Consider the following 19,794-nt stretch of genomic DNA (forward strand, 5'->3'; position numbering starts at 1 on the left):
TTTATGTATACCGAGCACATGCACCAAGACAAATTTCTTGTGTGTCTAATCATACTTGGCCAATAAAAAAAAATCATTCATCATCATCAAAAAAACAAACAAACACACACACAAATGTCATCTAAGAAGATTTGGGGTTTATTCTCCTTTTGGGGATAAACATGGCAATTTTCCTATTTTTACAAAAATGTACAGCATCTAAAGCATCAGAGAAAGATTACCATATTCAAATGAGAGTTGAAGAAGCCTTCCCCACACAGGTATGTTTATATATCTTATGGTTATTTTTAATCAATATGACTTGACACCACTTTTAGAGACAGTCCTCCCTTAATGACACTTGGGACTGACTACCCTATTGCTGAGCGCTGCAGTTAAGGCATCACGTAACCATGACAGGCTTAGAAATTCACTTTTGCTGTGGTCATTGAGTGAATTAATCATTGAGTGAATTGATCACAGACATTAATCACCACATCTTGCAATTTTATTGCCACCTTCTCCATTGATTCTGCTAGTTGGAAGCTGGCTCTGAAACCCACGAATGATCATCTGAGTGTGGGGAAGATGTGGCAGTCATAAGTTTGAGGACAGATCATAAAGGTATTCTCAGCAAACACATTGAACTTTAATACAGGTAGTCCTCAATATACAGCAGTTCATTTAGAGGCCCGTTCTAAGTTACAACTTCTCTGAAAAAAAGTGACTTATGACCATTTTTCATACTTACAATCATTGCAACATCCTGTTTTTAAAATTTGGATGATTGACAACTGACCTTCTGATCAACACAGTCAATGGGGAAGCCAGATTCACTTAACAGCCATGTTACTAACTTAACAACTGCAGTGATTCGCTTAACAACTGTGGCAAGCAAGGTCGTTAAGATGGGCAAAATTCACTTAACAAATGTCTCACATAGCAAGATAAAATTTGGGCTTAATTGTGGTCATAAGTTGAGTCACAAAGCCGGAGGTTTTGTAAAGGCCACTAAGAATAAGGGAACCATCTTTAAGGGTCGAGCAGTTACTGTACATCAGGGAATGCCTCTTGTTCCAGAATGGTTGCGTAGGTGGCCTATGGCTCACTACCAGACCACGGCCTGTTTGCAACCGGGCCCCACTTGCATGAGCGTCACAGGGGCTTAAAGCCCCACTTGCACGGGTGCCACAGTGGCTCACGGCCTCACTCACACAAGTGTTGCGGGGGCTCATGGCCCCATTCACGTGATTGTCGCGCAAATAATGGCTGCTCGCCTGTCCCTCCCACAAAATCACCCCCACTTTCCCTCCTCCCCAGGCCGTCAACCAAGAAAGGTTGGGGGGGAACTCTGGCATAGGTAACGTTTTTGGCAGGGGTCGCTCAAACAATAACGCACAGAACAGGAAGTCAGATCAACCAATCAGCACGCAGAATGTGCACTTTCATAGAATGCTCACTTGGGATTTGGGAAGTGTGAGCTGTTGTGGTTCGCCAGCAGCCTGTGCAGATTGCAGCAGAATTGGACAGTGGGGAAGAAAGGGGACCAGCCCGGGAGTCTGGGGAGGACTTAGACCTCAGACCTGGGGAGTGGGGTGCTGGAGTCTGGCAGCAGCGAGGCAGAGGAACAAGGGGAGCCTGTTCCCAGTGCGCGTGTGCGCAGAGCTGCTAGAAGGCAAGAGCAGCTGGGACAAAAGGGACGACATAGGAGTAAGGCCAGGTGAAGAAACCTTTGCAGGAAGCAAAGTCATTTACTCTGTTCAGATTAAACCCTGAAGCTCTGTGTGGACTTTGTACTTCAGTTGCTTTTTATAATTCATTTGGCAGTTTTGTTGTTGGCAGCAATTCAAAGGAGAGAATGATGGATGTTTATCTCGAAGGACTGTTTGGGACTCATTACAGGCTGGGAATGAATATAATTCCCAGTGTTGAAATAAAAGAAGAGTTGTTTTAATTAAGCATGTGCTTAATTACGGTCTCGGAAGCCTTGGTCAGAACATGAGTGTCGTCCCGTCTGCAGCCATCTGCAACCTACATTTGCCCATCTACCCTTCTACAGTGTAGGTATGTGGCAACGGCTACAAACATTGTAGGTAATTATGAATCAGCCTTTGTCCATCTTCTGCATTTCATTCCTCCAAGGCAGAATTTTCCTATTACAATTTCTAACAATCTCTCCAATAATGCAGCCCACATTCAAAAATACATTTTGTGTAAAAAAATGTATTGTTGATCTCATGGGATTCCGATCATTTCTAAGGTGGTTAAATTTTAATGTCATGTTTTGGTTAAGATTTGCAATTGCCAGATAGGCATATCTTGCTACAACTAGATACAATATTGTTGACCCCTGGGTTATAAGTTGTCCTTTTTATTTGGAAAAATTGATGCAGGGGCTCTCTAGAGTGGCCTTTTTTTTAAAAAAACAAAAACAAAACCTCAGCACCTGGTAATTTGAGCATCGTATTACAGTCTTCCATTTGTAGGCTTAGAGCATTTGTTTCTTTCTACTACACAACACACAATAAAAAAAGATTGAAAAGGCAGAATTGCCAGACAAAGTCCCCTGATTGCTGGTGTCAACAGCTCTCGGTCTGCAATGGGCCCAAATCAATCTTCAAGGCAGCCCCCTCTCAAAAGGGATTTAATCTGCAGAGAAGAAATGCTGTTCTGATTGGATTTGCTGAATATGAATATTGCCCTATATACAGAGTTTCTTTTTAACTCCTGCTAAGCATAAAAGTGCAGATGGTGTGGGAATAATATCTAGCAATAGAGCAAGAGTTGCCTTTCCTACCAAGGGTATTGTTAATCCTCGCCAACACGCAGCTCTCTGGTAGTTCATATGCAAAAAAAAAAAAAAAAACTGGAATGGTGCAGAGAAGATTAGCATGACCTCTGCACAGGATGAATTCATGCGCAGACACGCCGCTCGTGCATGTGTGAACCCCACTGAGCAAATTCCGAAGCAAATTGTTAAGGCTAACTTTGTAAGTAGAAGTACAGTAGCCCCCAACTTACGACTGCAACTGAGACCAAAGTTGCGGTTGTTAAGTGAGACAATGGTTAAAGTGAATTTTGCCCCATTTTACAACCTGTCTTGCCATCACTGTTAAGTGAATCGCTGCAGTTGTTAAATTAGTAACATGGGTTGTTAAGTGACCCTGGCTTCCCTATTGACTTTGCTTGTCAGAAGGTCCCAAAAGGGGATCCCATGACCCCCCCGGGACACTGCAATCATCTTAAATATGAGCCAGTTGCCAAGCGTCTGAATTTTGATCATGTGACCATGGGGATTCTGCAATGGTCGTAAGTATTAGAAACGTAAGTCTCTTTTTTCTGTGCCATTGTAGCTTCAAACAGACACCAAACAAGTGGTTGTTAAGTCAAGGACTATCCGTAGTCCTTGCCCACCACTCAGTCAGAGACTGTTCAAAGTTACAACTGCGCTGGAGAAGACTAACTACTGATTCTCAAAGTTACAGCTACTGCAATATCCCCACAGTCACCACGCAAGGGCTTGGAAACGGGGGCACATTTACAGCAGTCACAGTATCCCTGTTCTGATCTAGGCTTCCTTAGAAAGCATAAAACACAATCTTCGTTCCAGCAAAACCTCTTTTATTTCCACGGCTGTGAATTATGTTCATTCACAGCCTGCAAGGCTTCACAAACAGTCTTTCAGGGGAATGTTTATAAACACCCACCTTATCGCACTTGGAATGCTGCCAGAGAACTAATTGCCAAACGCAGGGCAAGGCCAAAATTGATACAGAATCAAAGAGAACTTTTCAAAGCTTGAATCGACCAGACGAACTAATTGCTTCCTGCAAAAGCTCACGTCCCTTCGCCCCTCTTTTTTATGTCCTGTGGGAGGGGCCAATCATCTCTGAGGTGTGGCCTTACTCTCAAGTCGACTCTGCTTTCTCAATTGTTCTTGTCTTCTGGTAGCCCTGAGCATGCGCAAGATGGGAACTGGTTCTAGAAACTCCCCCACCTCACTGCTGTCTGATCTGAAGGCAGCTGATGACTGCCAGCCTGTCCTGGCCCCATCTCTGCCTCCGATGCAGAGCCCTCACCAGTCTCCAAGACTGGCCCAGGTTCCTCCCCAACCTCCTTACCACTGTCTGACTCTGTTGCCAACTCCGTTAGCCACCAGCGAGCCACAACAGTCCCTCAGTCACTTGATCACCATCTATGAGCCTCATAGTCAGCTTCCTTTTTTTTTAAAGTAGCAATTTTGTTAAAAATTATTGTTACAATAAAAACTAAAAGAAAAAAAAAAAAAAAGAGAAGATGTAGTTCCAGCGTGGCCATGGCAAGCTAGATTTTCTTGTCTAAGTGGAACAATGTTTAAAACAGAGATTGCAGGCAAATCCTGGCTGATGAAATCCGTCTGGAGAAAGGATATAGTGTGAAATAAATACCCCACATGTACTCTGGGCAACCACGCCTCATGAGTAGGCCATAGAAACTGAAGTTTTTGCTGTTCTGAGTCCAGTGGTTGGGAATTGAGGGATACCATATTTTAGCTCATAGTCGTAATACAGCCTTTTTTATGGACCAAAAGCTGAATTGAGCCTCATTTCTTAATCACCTTTGGAATTTTTACTGCTTTTAAAATATTGAGAACTTTTGGAATGGCAAGTTTTTATTGCATTCACTGGAGGAGTCGCCTCTTCTCCTTGACAAAGCTTTAAGTAGGAGTTTAAAGATGTAGAAGAATAGCATTTTTAAATAAGCAAAAGAACGTTTAAAGGGTTGATTTTGTAAAATTAAAAATGAAATATGGGTCCAGGTATATTTGAAAGGAGAATATGTAGTTAAATGTAAGAATCCTTCCTATGGGAAACTGTGGTTAGTTTTTTGGAAAAATAACATGGTAAGGTGGGACCTTGTAAGTTTGACAGTAGAGGAAACCAGAAGAAACTAAAGATTACAATTAAAAGAAGACTCAAATTAAACAAGTTAGTACAGAATGGAGCAAAACATTTTAACACTGGATGTTTTTATGGAGATTTGTGAACTATGGACTGAAAAAGAAAGTATGTCTCACATTATAGCTAGAAGCTATGCAAATGCTATTTCAGAAGAACAAGCCATACCAAAATTAAAGTGACATCGATTTGAATATGTATTTAAATATGGCAAGCTACAAGAATAATATGCAAAAGATGATACACTGAATATACAAATGAAATAGACTGATGTCTTGATATTTGAAAATATGCATATAGACATGCAAGAATTAAATTAGAAGAGTGGTTTGGATAACTTTCTTTTAAACTGGATTTAAAAAATAGATTTGTAAAATTTTGAAGCATCTGCTGAGAGGAGAGAAAGACAAGAGGAAAAGAAATCGAAGTTGTGAATATTGTTAGAAGGCACTGAAAGAGATGAAATATGGGAAGATAGCGTTTGTTGTCAGTGGTAGGATTCAACCATTTTTACTACCAGTTCTGTGGGAATGGCTTGGTGGGCGTGGCAGGGGAAGGATACTGTAAAATCTCCAGTCAGAGGTGGGATTTGCTCGTTTTCCGAACTACTCAAAATTTCCACGACTAGTTCTCCAGACCTGCTGAATACCACCTCTGTTTGTTGCATCGTATCTTAATGGATGGTGGTAAGTTGCCAAAATTGTTTGTAAATGTTGTGATGAAAGAGGGCTGTTATTTTTTTTTCTTCTATTTTTTTTCTTTTTCTGCACTTTTCATTTTTCTTTTTAGTCGTATATTTTCTGTAGCTTTTCCCTTTTAAATTGTAATCTTAACAAAAATTATTTTTAAAAAAGAAAAAAAAAGGTAGGTCCAAATATTTTTAAAAACCCAGAAAAATTGGGGAGGGAGGGGGGAGACACTAATAATAAAGTAAAAAAAATTATGTAAAGAAATCACAACAAGTATAAACAGTTTCAGTAACTTATCACCTTCTCTTAATATACAACAAATGACCTCTTCTTCCATAGCCCATCTCTTCTCTCTATAAACACATTTCTGGCGACTTTAATGGAATTTTGCTGACTTCAGAAATAATGAAGCTTCCTAGTCCGCTTTCAACAAGCAAAGTCAGTGGGAAACCCAGCAGAAAGTCGAAAGTTGCAGCCACAGAACTCTCAGTTAGCAACCTACAGTAATTTGCTTAATGATTGCAGAACTGACATAAGTTGGTTGCATCACATGACATTCCACTTATGACCACGCTGCTTACTGACAAAGTTGCCATCCCAATTGCAGTTGGTGAATGAGGACTACCTGGGTTGCTAAGCTTGTTTACCAATGATTCGAATAAACCTCCAGAAGTCTGCCAATTCTGGCATTATAGCATATTTGCCTCATCATAGGGCTATGGTTTCTTTGAAGAACATGGCCACAATCTGAGGGCCCTCACGACTTCATGGTTCCTACAAGTTGAGCATGTGACTAGGCATGGATCTGCCCAGTTCCAAATGTGTGATGGATTCCCGTTTAGGTGCACCAGTATAAAACACTGAATTAGAACTTTTTTATGTCCACACTTGTTCAAACATACCAGTTTTCAGAAATATACTTCAGGGTCACTACATTCCAACATACAATGGTTCATATTAATCCAGAGTAGTTTTGTCACATGTTAAAATGCCACAGTAGGAGTCCTATGAAAAATACAGGTTCTGTGTTGACTCATAAAAATAAATTTCAAAATTCACATTCTAAATTGTTATCCCTTTGCTTCTGCTTTATCCCTCTTTGTAAAATCTTGCATAGTGAAGGGTTCGGGAAAACTCAAATATTTGCAGATCCTTTTATGCTGCTTGATTAATTCTAAGAAAGACATTATCCAGCCATAAATTTTGCACTTAGATATCTACATGTAACACCTCCAAACAACTTAAAGGTGTCTGAGGCTAATGTACTGTGATGATTAGCTCTCTGGTGAAACCCAAAGTCAAATTTAAAGTTGACTTTCAGCTTAATGGTAACCTTGAACCAGTCAGTTCTCTTTACACATCATTTATCTTTCAAGACTGTTTATTGTGGAGATAACATGGGGAGGGATCTGTCTTGAGTGCCTAGAGGAAAGGCAGGATATAAATTTAATTACAAAGATGGAACTTGGCATCCAGATACAATATTATGACACAAATCAGTAATAATATCTTCTGGCTGTTAATTAGGCAAAGAGATCTCTTTAATCCTCAATTAACCCAATTCCACTGCAGCTTCAGCAGAAAGGAAGTTTACCACCATCTGCTCTCCAGAGGGTGTGGTAAGATCTCTCATGACAATTCCTTGAATATCCCCTACCAAATTCAAAGCAGACATGCCAAAAACAGATCCACCTGTTCCCAGGTGGTTAACTACCTGAACAGTTCTACAACATAAATGATAAAGGTGCTCATTCTCTATCTTGATATTTACCAATTATCTTGATTGTTGGTTTCTAGAGAAGATCCTTCTAGCAAGTTATATCTCTAATAACTTGGTGCCCTCTAAATGTGTTGGCACCATAATTCCCAGAATTGCCCATAATGGAATATTTTGGATATTGTAAAAAGTTAAGTCTTTTCATCTTTCTACCTACCTACCTACCTACCTACCTACCTACCTACCTACCTATATCTATCTATCTTATCTTATCTTATCTTATCCTATCTATCTATCTATCTATCTATCTATCTATCTATCTATCTATCTATCTATCTATCTATCTATCTATCTATCTATCTATCTATCTATCCCCCGCTCCCTCCTCTCTCCCCCCCCCACACACAAAACTAGAATTGTGCAATCAAAGTTTAGCAGCAGACTTCCATACAACAGTGTTGTATTCTCTGATTTTTATGGGGAAATGAAATAAAACAAGGTGTTAGACCACGGGTGTCATATTCAAGGCCCAGGGGCCAGATCCAGCCCATGGGGTGCTTAGATCTGGCCACGGGGCTGCCCTGTGAACAGTAAAGGACTGGCCCATGGTGCCTCTGCCAGCGAAAACCGGCAGCCCATCCAAAATCCGTTTTCGCTGCCAGAGAGCTCAGGCCACCACAAGCGCCCCCAACACGAGTGACGTCCAGCTGGCCACGCCCATCTTGCCTCCCCCAATTCCCCCCACTGAGTTCAAACATAACCCTAATGCAACCTTCAATGAAATTGAGTTTGACACCCCTGTGTTAGACTCTACAAACTTAGAAACCACCCCAAAAAATCCAATAAAGAAGTAAAGGAAATATCTACTAAATCAGCCCCCCCATAAGATTCTAAGATCACCTGCCCACTCTCTGTGACCACCAAAGGACAAAAGAACAACAGCAGCATCGGTTCCCATCAGAAAAAAAAATATTGTGCCGCTGAAGTAAACCAACAAAAGGGTATATCACAGAGAAGATCCCATGGATGCAGATGCAAAAACAAAAAAGAAATTTATAAATGCCATAGGATTCTGAAGCATTGATAACCTGAACAAATCAGAAAGGCCTAAAGAATTTTGGGGTATGTTGCTATACCAGAGGCTTGGAAACTCAATCTTTTGGAAGAATGGATGGTAAAGTCGATGGAGCTGGCTGAGATGGTGAAATTGAGTGTTTTGATTAAGGAAAGACACTGACTGATTTTAATGCTGACTGGAAACCCCTTTTTATGACAGAAAAAAAATGAAATGATGACATATGGAGGTGACAATCAGAAAAAAATAGTAGAAAAAAATAAAGTTATGTTGTAAGCTTAGAATAAGAGCTTAATTTTATCTATTTTCACATTTCTGAATGTGAAATTTTAAAATTTTATCTATTTTCACATTTCTGAATGTGAAATTTTTAATGTGAATTTATATTTATATCTGCAGTGAGGGAAAATCACAACCATTTTCTTTGTATTTTTTTTTCTTTTTTCTTATTTGCTACATTATGTGTTTACTGTAAGACTTTGGAAACAAAATGGTTTCAGAGAATTTATAGAGAACAAAATAATTCTGTTAAAAGCTTATTACTTTTATTGCTGCTTTATTTTACTTCAACATTCTAATTTTATACTGTGGGAATTCTATTGGTTACTGCCATATTCCAGTTGTAGTAATGAATAAGTAGCTTGTGGATAAAGCATATGGCCACTAAAGCTTAATTTAACTCCACCAGTTAAAGTAGCAATTGATTAGCTATGAGATGAGAGCCTGTTGCTGTTTTAAGTACTATTTTTGGTATTCCCACAACCATTTTGTCCATAGTTTTTTTGTGGGTCATCAATGCTTAGAGTAGAATAAGCATTGGTGACCTATGAGAATACCACAAGGGGCCTACTGGCCTCCTTCAGCTGTTATTTGTCAAGTATGCAACAGCTGTTTATTCTTGTCCAGAAAGACACCCCCAATCTTACTCCAACAGTTAAATATAGATTATGTCCAAGGAATCCCCATTCATTAAAAGGGAGATTATTTTAAGCTTTAATCACCTGCTCAAATTCCTGTTAAACGAGACAAAACAAAGAATGCAGCTCAATTCCCCCTCTGATAGAGCAGCCATATTGAACAACCATGATACAAATGTCCATAAACGGGCATGAAAATGAAATGTGCACAGAATGAATCTTGTTCTGTCCAATGAACTATCTGAAAGCTACAGGTAGTCCTCAACTTGCGACCACAATGGACCCAAGGTGTCTGTTGCTCAGCGAGGCAGTTGTACATGGTTATAAAGTGAATCTGGCTTCCCCATTGACTTTGCTTGTCAGAAAGTTGCAAAAGGGGATCACATGACCCGGGGAACACGGCCACGGTCATAAATACGAGACAGCTGCGAAGCATCTAAATTCTGATCACGGGACCATGGGGATGCTGCAATGGACATCAGTGTGAAAACCAGCCCTAAGTCACTTTTCTCAGTCCTGTTGTAAGTTCAAACGGTCACTAAATGAATTGTTGTAAGCCGAGGGTTACCTATATAATTGTCCATAAAGGGTATAGCCCCACTGGTTCCTATTTGTCCTTGTTTCAGAATGCAGCTGGAATCATAAAGATAGGATAGATAGCAAGTAGTCCTCAAGTTACAACTGTAACTGAGCCCAGTTGTAGATTGGTACGGTCGTTAAGCAGCTCATCATGTGACCAGACCAGACTTGATGGGCTTTTTTTGCACTTCGTTAAGTAAACACCATGACTGTTAAGTGAACACGGCAGCTATTCAGTACACACTTCAGCTGTTACATTCAATCAATTTTACCCCAATGGGTACAATAAAATAATAAGTAGCAATAGTGCAAACTTATATACCGCTTCACAGCCCTCTCTAAGCAGTGTACACAGAGTCAGCCTATTGCCACCAACAATCTGGGTCCTCATTTTATCTACCTCAGAAGGATGGAAGGCTGAACCAACCTTAAGCCAGGTGAGAATTGAACTGCAAAAAGATGGCAGTCAGCAGAAGTAGCCTGCAATACTGCATTCTAACCACTGAGCCACCATAAACTCTGGAATCTGGCAAAAAAAAAAATGTCAAAAATCGCACTCATGTAACTATGAGGTGCTGTAAACGGCCTCACAGTAAGCTAGCTGCCAACTGCCCAAAATGTGATCACGTGATGTGTGTGCTTGTGTGTGTGCGTGCAGCCAATGTAACTTCAAAATTGGAACGTGTAAGTAGCTTTTGGTAGGTCTGTCGTAACTTCAAGTGGTTGCTAAGCAACTGGTCGTAAGTCGAGGACTATCTGTATCAAAAAAAGTATTAAATTCAGTATAAGCTTAGATTTGTCCTATTTGCTTTTTATCCACCTAATTTTTAACTGAAATTTAGACTGCACGAGGCAACAAAAAGCAGGCAGATGGGAACAGGCCAATCATGCTGCTTACAAACTCTACATTAAAGTCTGTACAGTTTAAGAACAGGCCACAGCTAAGTAGATCTGTTTTGTAGTCTCCGATGGAGGAATCACAGAGAAATTTGGTTCTTTATTTGTAGTTCTGTCTTTCGTTTTTTAAACACAAGATCAAAACTGTTATTCCCTCCATCTAATCAGATTTTAGTCTCAGTACTGGCTTTTCTTTCCAGACTATGTTGGAGACACTTGAAAAATAGAAGGTTCAGTTCAGAGCGCTAATTACAGCTTCATCTTGGCACATGTACCTATTCATCTGCACAATAGTGTGTTAATTTAAACAACAGATTACCATTTTTCCTTGTCATTTCCAAAATTGTTCACCAGGTATAATTTAACATGATAGCTGAATTATTAGTTGCATGCAGTCTTCCTGGCTCCTCACTCACTTACCAATTCCACTTATTTATCTGGAGAGGCCCTTATGTCTCCTGATAATGTTACCCATCACTTTACTAAAAAGCAGGAACACATAAAAGCTTGGAGTGATGTCGCAAAGCACACCTTGTTAGTACACTTCCCAGATGTGACAAGAGGTCAATTGCTTCCTGGAAGGAAGCATGAACTAAAGTTGGGGTGTCAAACTCAAGGCCCGCAGGCCTGGATATGGCCCGCGAAGTGCTTAGATCTAGCCCGCGGGGCCGGTCTGGAAACCGCAAGGGACCAGCCCATGGTACCTCGGCCCCCCACGCTCCATTTTCGCTAGCAGAGGAATTGCAAAACAAACTAAATGCAACACAAAACAAAAGGAGAAACGTTTCCCCTTTTGCATTTGAGCATGCAAGAAAGGACAGGAAAAGAGAAAGGGAAAAAGGAAAGACAAAGGAAAAGAAGGGAAGAGAGCAAGGAAGGAAAAATAAGGAAGGAGGGGAAGGAAGAAGAAAGGAGAAGGGAGAAGGAACAAAAAAGGAAGGGAAGGGAAGGGAAGGGAAGGGGAAGGAAGGAAGGAAGGAAGGAAGGAAGGAAGGAAGGAAGGAAGGAAGGAAGGATATTATGAGGGAGGGAGGGTCTCAGAGACGTCCTGCCTTAGCACTTGACTGCCACAGTGCCCCCAATACAAGTCCTGTGTCACGCCTACCATGGCCACCTCCACCCTTGGCCCTCTGAGATCAAGCACAACCCTCATGTGGCCCTTAATGAAATCGAGTTTGACACATGTGAACTAAAGCATGCACACAGAAGTGTCAGGTTGCTCTAACTTTGTCCTCTCCAGAAGTTCAATAAATGGGAGAGGAAAAGCCTATCTTCCAACTGCAGAACAAAGGATAGGAGCTAGACTAGCTATGGACAAAGAAGACTTTACTCAAAGGAAGCAAAATTCGCGAGTTTTGTCCAGTCTGTGGTGCGTCAGTATTTCTTTGCAGCTGGTGGCAGGCTAATGCAGAGAATGTGTAGATAATCCTTGACTTAACGACCAAAATTTCCATTGCTAAGCAAGATACTTGTTCAGTGAGTTTTGTCCCATTTTATGACCTTTCTTGCCAAGTGAATCACTGCAACTGTTAAGTTAGTAACACGGTTGTTAAATCAATCTGGCATCCCCATTGACTTTGTGGCACATGATTCTGGGACCCTGCAACCATCACAAATACATGCCATTTGCCAAGTGTCTCAATTTTGATCATGCAAATTGGTTGCAAGCATGAAAAACTGTCCTAAATCACTTTTTTCAGTGCCGTTGTAACTTCAAACAGGCACTAAACTCTGAACTCCCAAGATAATGCAAAAATTGGCAATGAAATCTTTTTAATGCATGGACACCGGCAGACAACTCAATATGACCAAGCATATGAATCCACTTAAAATCCACTTCTAGTTTTGGATATTATTTTATTTTTAAAATGTTTCAATGCATTTTGAAAACCATTCCTGTTCCAACAGAGATGAAGAAGAATTGTAGAATCGTAAGAGTTATTTATAAGTTATCATCTGCACTCCTTGATTCAAAGCAAGCAAGTAAATTTCTTACACCAAATATTCAATATAAAACTCTATTTAACAGAGCTTTGCTTTACACACCATCCTCTCCTTCTCCCCTGATGTCTGATTTACAACACAGTTCCAAGCTTTTATGAGCAATTCGCCTAGGGCAGGACTATAAAGTCCAGTTCTTCTTCGCTATCTATTCTCCCCTCCATCCCTTTCATGTTTTTTTAACTAACTATGCAAAGCACCAATAAGGAGACAAAAGCAAAGCCTGCATCCACACCCACGACCCACCCTTCCTGGTAGAGCACTAATGACAGGAAGGGAAGGAGTTGTTTAAGGAAGGACGAAGGGAGCCAGCAGCTCATCCTATTTCTCTTCCTGCCCTTGACTACCAAAAAAAACTAACTGCCTTGGCTTCTCCGTGGCAAAAATGAATTGATATTGGCTGATCTCAAAAAGTTCAACGGAAGTAGACCTTGTGGCAACAGGATGGGAGTCATCGAGAAATCCCAGCTCTGCATTCTAAAATGAGAAATTGAATCACTTTTGAAGAGAGGCCATTGACAAGCTCCCTGCAAGAAGAACACACACAAAGTCATCAGAAATTGAGAATTCAGATCCGCCATTTTAAGGCTGATGTTGCCATAGTTCTCTGGCACTCTAGTAGACAACTATGGAAACTTGGTGATCTGCTGTTTCAGGAATTCTGGGAGTTGAAGTCCATCGGCTGTAAATTAGCCATGGCTGCCCAGCCCTGACCAAGTTTGTTTTCACACACATCTCCCTAACATAAATACCTGAAAGTGACATAGAATAAAAGCACAATATATACAGCGACAGAGAAGGAAAGGCAAGACAGAAAAGAATGCCCAAGAGAAGAAAAAGTCATTCTCCCACTTTCAAGGGATCCTGAATCATTTAAAAAACAAAACAAAAATCATGAGCACTGCAGGACTGGAAAAGGAAACCCAGCATTATAGGTAGCCCCCAACTTATGACACTAACAGAGCCCAGTCGTAAGTCAAAGCTCCATGTGAACAGACTCAACTATACAACTGTTTTTGCGATGGTCAAAAAACAAGTCATCATGCTCATTAAGTGAATCATGTAGCCGTTAAGCAAAGCAACGTAGTTAAGTAAATCCGGCCTATCCAATAGGTGTTTTTTGCAGTTTTCTGCAAAAGTGTCGCAAATTGTGGTTACATGACTCTGGGATGTTGTAAAATGTGAGCTAGTTGCTAAGAGCTCGAAATACAATCACATGACCAAGAGGAGGTATATGTGCGTGCAGCAATTGTAACTTCACGGACAGTTATGATATACGATGTATGATATGCCATACGCTAAATAAATAAACCTCACAGGTGGATCACAAGTAGCTTTTTAAAAAATCCATCGTAACTTTAAATGATCACTAAGTGGCCGGTTGTAAGTCAAGGACCACCTATGTATATTCTGTTCCAGAAGATGTTCAAGAAACAGTTCTAAATGTTCTGCATATAAAAAACAATTTTCAAGTATTGTCCATTCATTGCTATTTTAAAGAACTTCATGCTCTCAAAAGATTGAAAAATACAGATTTAATTGCTTCTAATACGTTGTTAAAAAAATTAATGCCCCCCCCCCCTTCTTGACAGGCAGGAAGATTACTTTCCTATTCTGTAAAATAACAGGAAAACTGGGGTTTCTATTTGGTGCTAAATCAGTATGTTCAGCACAGTCCAGATCTTTCCTTTACAATATACCAAATTGTTTGCATTCATCCTTACACAACGTTTAAACTGTTTTCTTAAGGAAGCTTCACAATTGCAAAATTGACCAGGCAGTTCAAGAGCAAAATCTCTCTTCCACATCCAACTTTACCTCTGAGAATTCTTGGGAGAAGTAACTGCAATTCAGTTCCAATGAATTTCTTTTTAAAGGATAAACATGCTGTATTTGGTGTCTGAATGATTACAAATACTAAGAGATGCCAAAAAAGTCTCCAAGGCTAAGACTATACCACGTCATCTTTTTTGTAGTAGATAACTAAGTAGTAGGCACCTAGAAGCTTCACAATGCCACACAGGAGAAAAGCACTGTTGTGCCAACACACTGCAGTAGCAGTTCTAGTTGAAATACTTTTATAGCAGGAATTCTGAAAATCAGATGTGCCAAGGCAAAGACTTAATGGGCGTTCAAACTGTAAATTTAGAAATTGTTAAAATTCTCAGAAGCGAACTAATTACACAGGCATGCAAACAGCTTCCCTACAAATTTTATTACAAGAATAGAAATACTTGTGTTCACTCACACCGTCTAATATTCTCCCTATATGAATTCTTAAATAGTTGTTTTGCATTTTGGTGACAATACCGAACTAATTATGATTCTATGCACAGGTGCCAGATTCTACAATAGGCGTGAACTTCAATTCCCAGAATTCCCCAAACTAGCTAGGAAACTCGGGGAATTAAAGTTGATACACTGTAAGATCAGACATCCAGCCCTTGGAGACTGAGTAGAGCAAGTGGCCAGTTTTAAGTTTCTGGGTGTTACCATAAAAGAGGACCTGACCTGGGGTGCTCACATTGCAGTCCTGGTCAAAAGGGCCCAGCAGAGATTATACTACCTGAGACTTCTCAGGAAACAACAACTGAATGAGAAACTGCTGGTGACCTTCTACCGCTGCATCATAGAGAGCATTTTAACTTACTGCACCTGTGTATGGTTTGCCAATTGCACAGTGGCAGAAAGGAAAGCGCTCCAGAGGGTTAACCTCTTTGCCCAGAAGATCATTGGTTGCCCTCTCCTCTCTTTGGAAGAGCTTTACAGCTCCTGCTACCTTAAGAAAGTTTAAAACATTCTCAAAGATCCACCTCATCCTGGGAACCCTTTTTTTGAACTATTACCATCTGGCAGACGGTACAGGCTAATAAAAACAAGAACAAATAGGCTGAAAAACAGCTTCCATCCCAGGGCAGTAGCTCTTTTGAATTCTGCTGTATATAATACAGTGTTGGTGCGCGGTCGGGTGGGTCGGTTCAATGTGTGGAGGGTGAAGGATGTGTGTTTGTGTTTATTTTCATGGTCATGGTCACGATGTGCACTGAAGATGGTGTTTGATTTCGTTGTACGAGGTGCAATGACAATAAAGTAAACTAACTAACCTAACCTAACTAAAAGATGCCAAAACCTTGAGAAACAATGGTTTACAACCATCCCGTGGGCCGGCTATGCCCATCCCAGCTCCGCAAAGACAAAAAATATGTCACATGCAGTGGTGGGATTAAAATTTTTTTACTATTGGTTCTGTGGGCATGGCTTAGTGGGCATGGCGTGACTTGATGGGTGTGGCAGGGGAAGGATACTGTAAAATCTCCATTCCCACCTGACTCCAGGGGAAGGATAGTATAAAATCCCCATTCTCTTACCACCCCACTAACCTGCTTTCCAGTTCCGTTCTCCTATGCAGGACAACAAAAGAAGACCCACCACCGACCTGTCGGGACTCGGGAGGCAGAGAATAGATGGGGGCGGGACCAGTCAGAGGTGGTATTCCAAACTACTCCAAATTTCTACTACCGGTTCTCCAGAACTGGTCAGAACCTGCTGAATACCACCTCTGGTCACGTGACACAATCAAGTTTGACACCCATGGTCTATGATTGGGTCCATGCATCCAATCATTAATCTGGAAAGAGCTCACCTGGAAGTTATAATTTGGTGGCTCATTCCGTGTTTTTTTCCACCAAATCATAACTTCCATGTGATAACATGACAAGCAAGGGAGAATTATTAAATAAATGGGAGGGTCTGTGCTTCATTTAGCTTAATTTTATTTTTAATTCCATCTAATAAATTTAATTTGTCTTTGGCCTTCACTCGGATGGTAGCCCTTGACATGTTATCCAAAAGATGACTGAGGACTCTACCTTACCATCTCTTTTAAGAGATGCACAAATATATTAATTACGGAAGTAACCACATGCCGTCAACCAGCTACTTAGCAACTCAACAGCGCACTGTAATTTGTGCTAAAGATGTTAAAATCAGTTACTGCATTATGCAGTTTCAGCTGCATTACTAGGGCTGCCTTTGTGCTATCTTCTCTCTTCTTTGTGCTGCTGATATATTTTATTTTGTGATACTGCAGTGTTCTCTGATTAATGACCGCATGCCTCAACTGACTCAGGGAAAAACAAAGACAACTTAACAATAAAAACAGCACTCTCTTCTCAACCATTCACATTCCTAACTGCAAAAATAAAGTACCTTGGGAATACAAAACACCACCTGCATTTTTAAACCACTGCTTGTTGACTAAACCATAAATGGCTGGGTTCCCGCACCGCATTAGTTTCCCGTAGCTTACATCTAGGTGCAGCCAATATGCTAAGTAAGCCTGTAGCTTCTCTGGCTTAATATGATGGTTGAATGCTGTTACAAGTGATATTTGCTAAGAGAAAGCGAATTAATAATTTCAGAATACAGTGACTTATGATCACAATGGAGCTCAAAATTTATGTTGCTAAGTGAGAAATTCCTTCACAAATTTCTCACTTAGCAACCTAAGTTTTGCCCCACGTTACAACTTTTCTTGCCACATTTGTTATGATCACCATTTGCAACCTTTCCAGCTGACTTCTGATCATCAAAGTCGGGGTGCGGGGGGAATGCTGAATTTGTTTAATGACCCCACGATTCACTTAACAACTGTAATGATTTGCTTAACAATTGTGGAAAAACAACCCTCATAAAGTCATGCTTCCCCTAAGAACTTCCTCGCGTCACAACTCTGGCCCCAATTATGGCTATAAGCTGGGGTCCACTTGTAAAATTTCAACCTAAACTTGATTTAGGTTTTGCATGTCATGGAAAGAACTACAGGGTGTTTTTGTTTTTTTTTTAAAGGATAAAATATAAATACTAGATTCCATCCATCCATATCCACTATTAAAAAGAGAATGCACCTACTCTATTAGGTTGGAAACAAATAACATTGAAGAGTTCAAACGGCGTGGCTGAAGCAGTGTTTTCAATAGTTCTACTCTCTGAATAGGATTTAGAGATAGTCCTCAGCTTGCAACTATTAGTTTAGTGTCCGTTCGAAGTTACAATGGCACTGGAAAAAGGGACTTATGACATTTTCCACACGGTATTTGTGGAAGTGCTTATGTCACCTTCATTGAAACTGGCCTTCAGATTTCATGTCATTTCTGAATAGGTCGGGTGTGTCTGTTTTCCACAACTTCACCTTCATCCAGGCAACACGCCCTGTTTAATGACCCCACGATTCACTTAACAATTGTAATGATTTGCTTAACAATTGTGGAAAAAAAACCCTCATAAAGCCGCTGATCAGTTTTTTTTGTTTTGTTTTTTTTCAAACATACGGAGGACTCACTCAATGTTTTCTGCTGATAACTGAAATTACATTTTATGAGCTGCCAAATGGATTTGCTAAAGCGTTCTGGTGGTTTCTGAAGGGATGAGAGGGAACAACAAAGTAAAGAACCGTATTTTGTTAGCCACCCACGGAATCCATGTGGTGGAACTTAAATGCATCAAAAATAAACAGAGCAAATTAATAGGTTGCCCAACCTGCTTTCTCAAAAGAAAAAGAAATAAACCCTTCAATTTATTGTCTAGACAAAATATACACACACCATGCAACTGGGCTATCTTTTAGTAATGTATTCATCGTGATGGGTTTTGTTTCATTTTCAGCATGTTGTGCGAAGTCAATCCTTTTGGTTTACTCAACAAAGCATGATTAAAACAAACTATGGTTTAGTGTTATGTGTTAACTGAGCCACTGGGTTCCACATTCAAAGACTTAAGACTTACAAGAGATTATTACCATGTTAAATATTTCTGTTAACGTGGATCATGCAACAATTTAAGCAGACCTTCTGTTATTTATAGTTATTTAAACAGCAAGAACCACACAATTTTTATGAAATCGAGCAACTGGTTTGCAAGTAATCTTTGACTCACAGCCATTCATTTAGCAACCATCCAAAGTTACAACAGCACTGAAAAAAAGTGACTTATTCGCACCGTATGACCACTCTAGCATCCCCACAGTCACATGATCGAAGTCTGGGCACTTGGCATGTATTTACAACAATTGCACCGTCCCAGGTTCATGTGATTGCCATGTGTGACCTTCCCAGCCAGCTTCCGACAAGCAAAATCATTGGGCATTAATAATTGTGTGGTTCACTTATAACAACTGCAGTGATTTGCTTAACAATCATGACGGAAAAGTCGTAAAATTGAGTGCAGCTCACTTGCTTAGTAACAAACATTCTGGTAGTAAATTGAGGATTACCTGTTAAGCAGCATCTTAGATTCTATTTCGGCTATTGGGGTATTTAAAAGGCCATTACTAAAAGCAGACTGGAAAAAAACCCAGAGACCCCAACTATCTTCCAAGCTTGGGAAGAACAAACCAAAATAACTTTTTGTAACAACCTGTCAAGTTAAGTAGCATTCTTATCTCTTCATCTGTTAACTGCTTAAAAAAGACTTCTCCTCACTAGAAAGCCAACAGCAAGATGTGCTTTTAGTATTATAAGTCTTCCTATTGCAAGAATCATGGTGGCATCAAATCTACTGGCACAGACAACATCTAAGCCTCAATTATCTGCTGACAGATTCACTGAACGATCCCCCCCCCATAGGATTATTAGTCTTACAACTGGTAATTGCAATGTGTAAGGATACTTCATGCACATTCTTTCATGTGCAGCTGGAAAGTCCACCCTTACACAAAATGCCTCCAGCTATCCTCGCCTTATCCCCAGTCTATGGTTACCTGTGTCATCCACCTGTTTCTTATGCACGATCTTTTAAAATTCATTTTCAGTTGGCCTAATGTCAACAGTATACTCTCAGAGGCGTGCCAGTGCCAATTGTGAAATAAAGGACGCAGAACGCAGAACTCTTCCATAAGGCATCTGAATTCAATTTGATGGAATAAACACCTTTTCTACTGTACAGGTGAAACTCGAAAAATTAGAATATCGTGCAAAAGTTCATTTATTTCAGTAATGCAACTTAA

General features: G+C 40.2%; 1 protein-coding gene across 23 annotated transcripts in view; it reads right to left on the minus strand.

Annotated features, from left to right (window-relative positions):
* Nucleotides 1–19,794, minus strand: part of MTSS1 (MTSS I-BAR domain containing 1) — a 155,122-nt gene that overhangs the window by 83,933 nt on the left and 51,395 nt on the right. The gene's annotated exons all lie outside the window — the stretch shown is intronic.

This window comes from Pseudonaja textilis, chromosome 3, assembly GCF_049901715.1.
Source record: "Pseudonaja textilis isolate UNSWEBS1 chromosome 3, rPseTex1.2, whole genome shotgun sequence".
NCBI classification, from domain to species: Eukaryota; Metazoa; Chordata; class Lepidosauria; order Squamata; family Elapidae; genus Pseudonaja; species Pseudonaja textilis.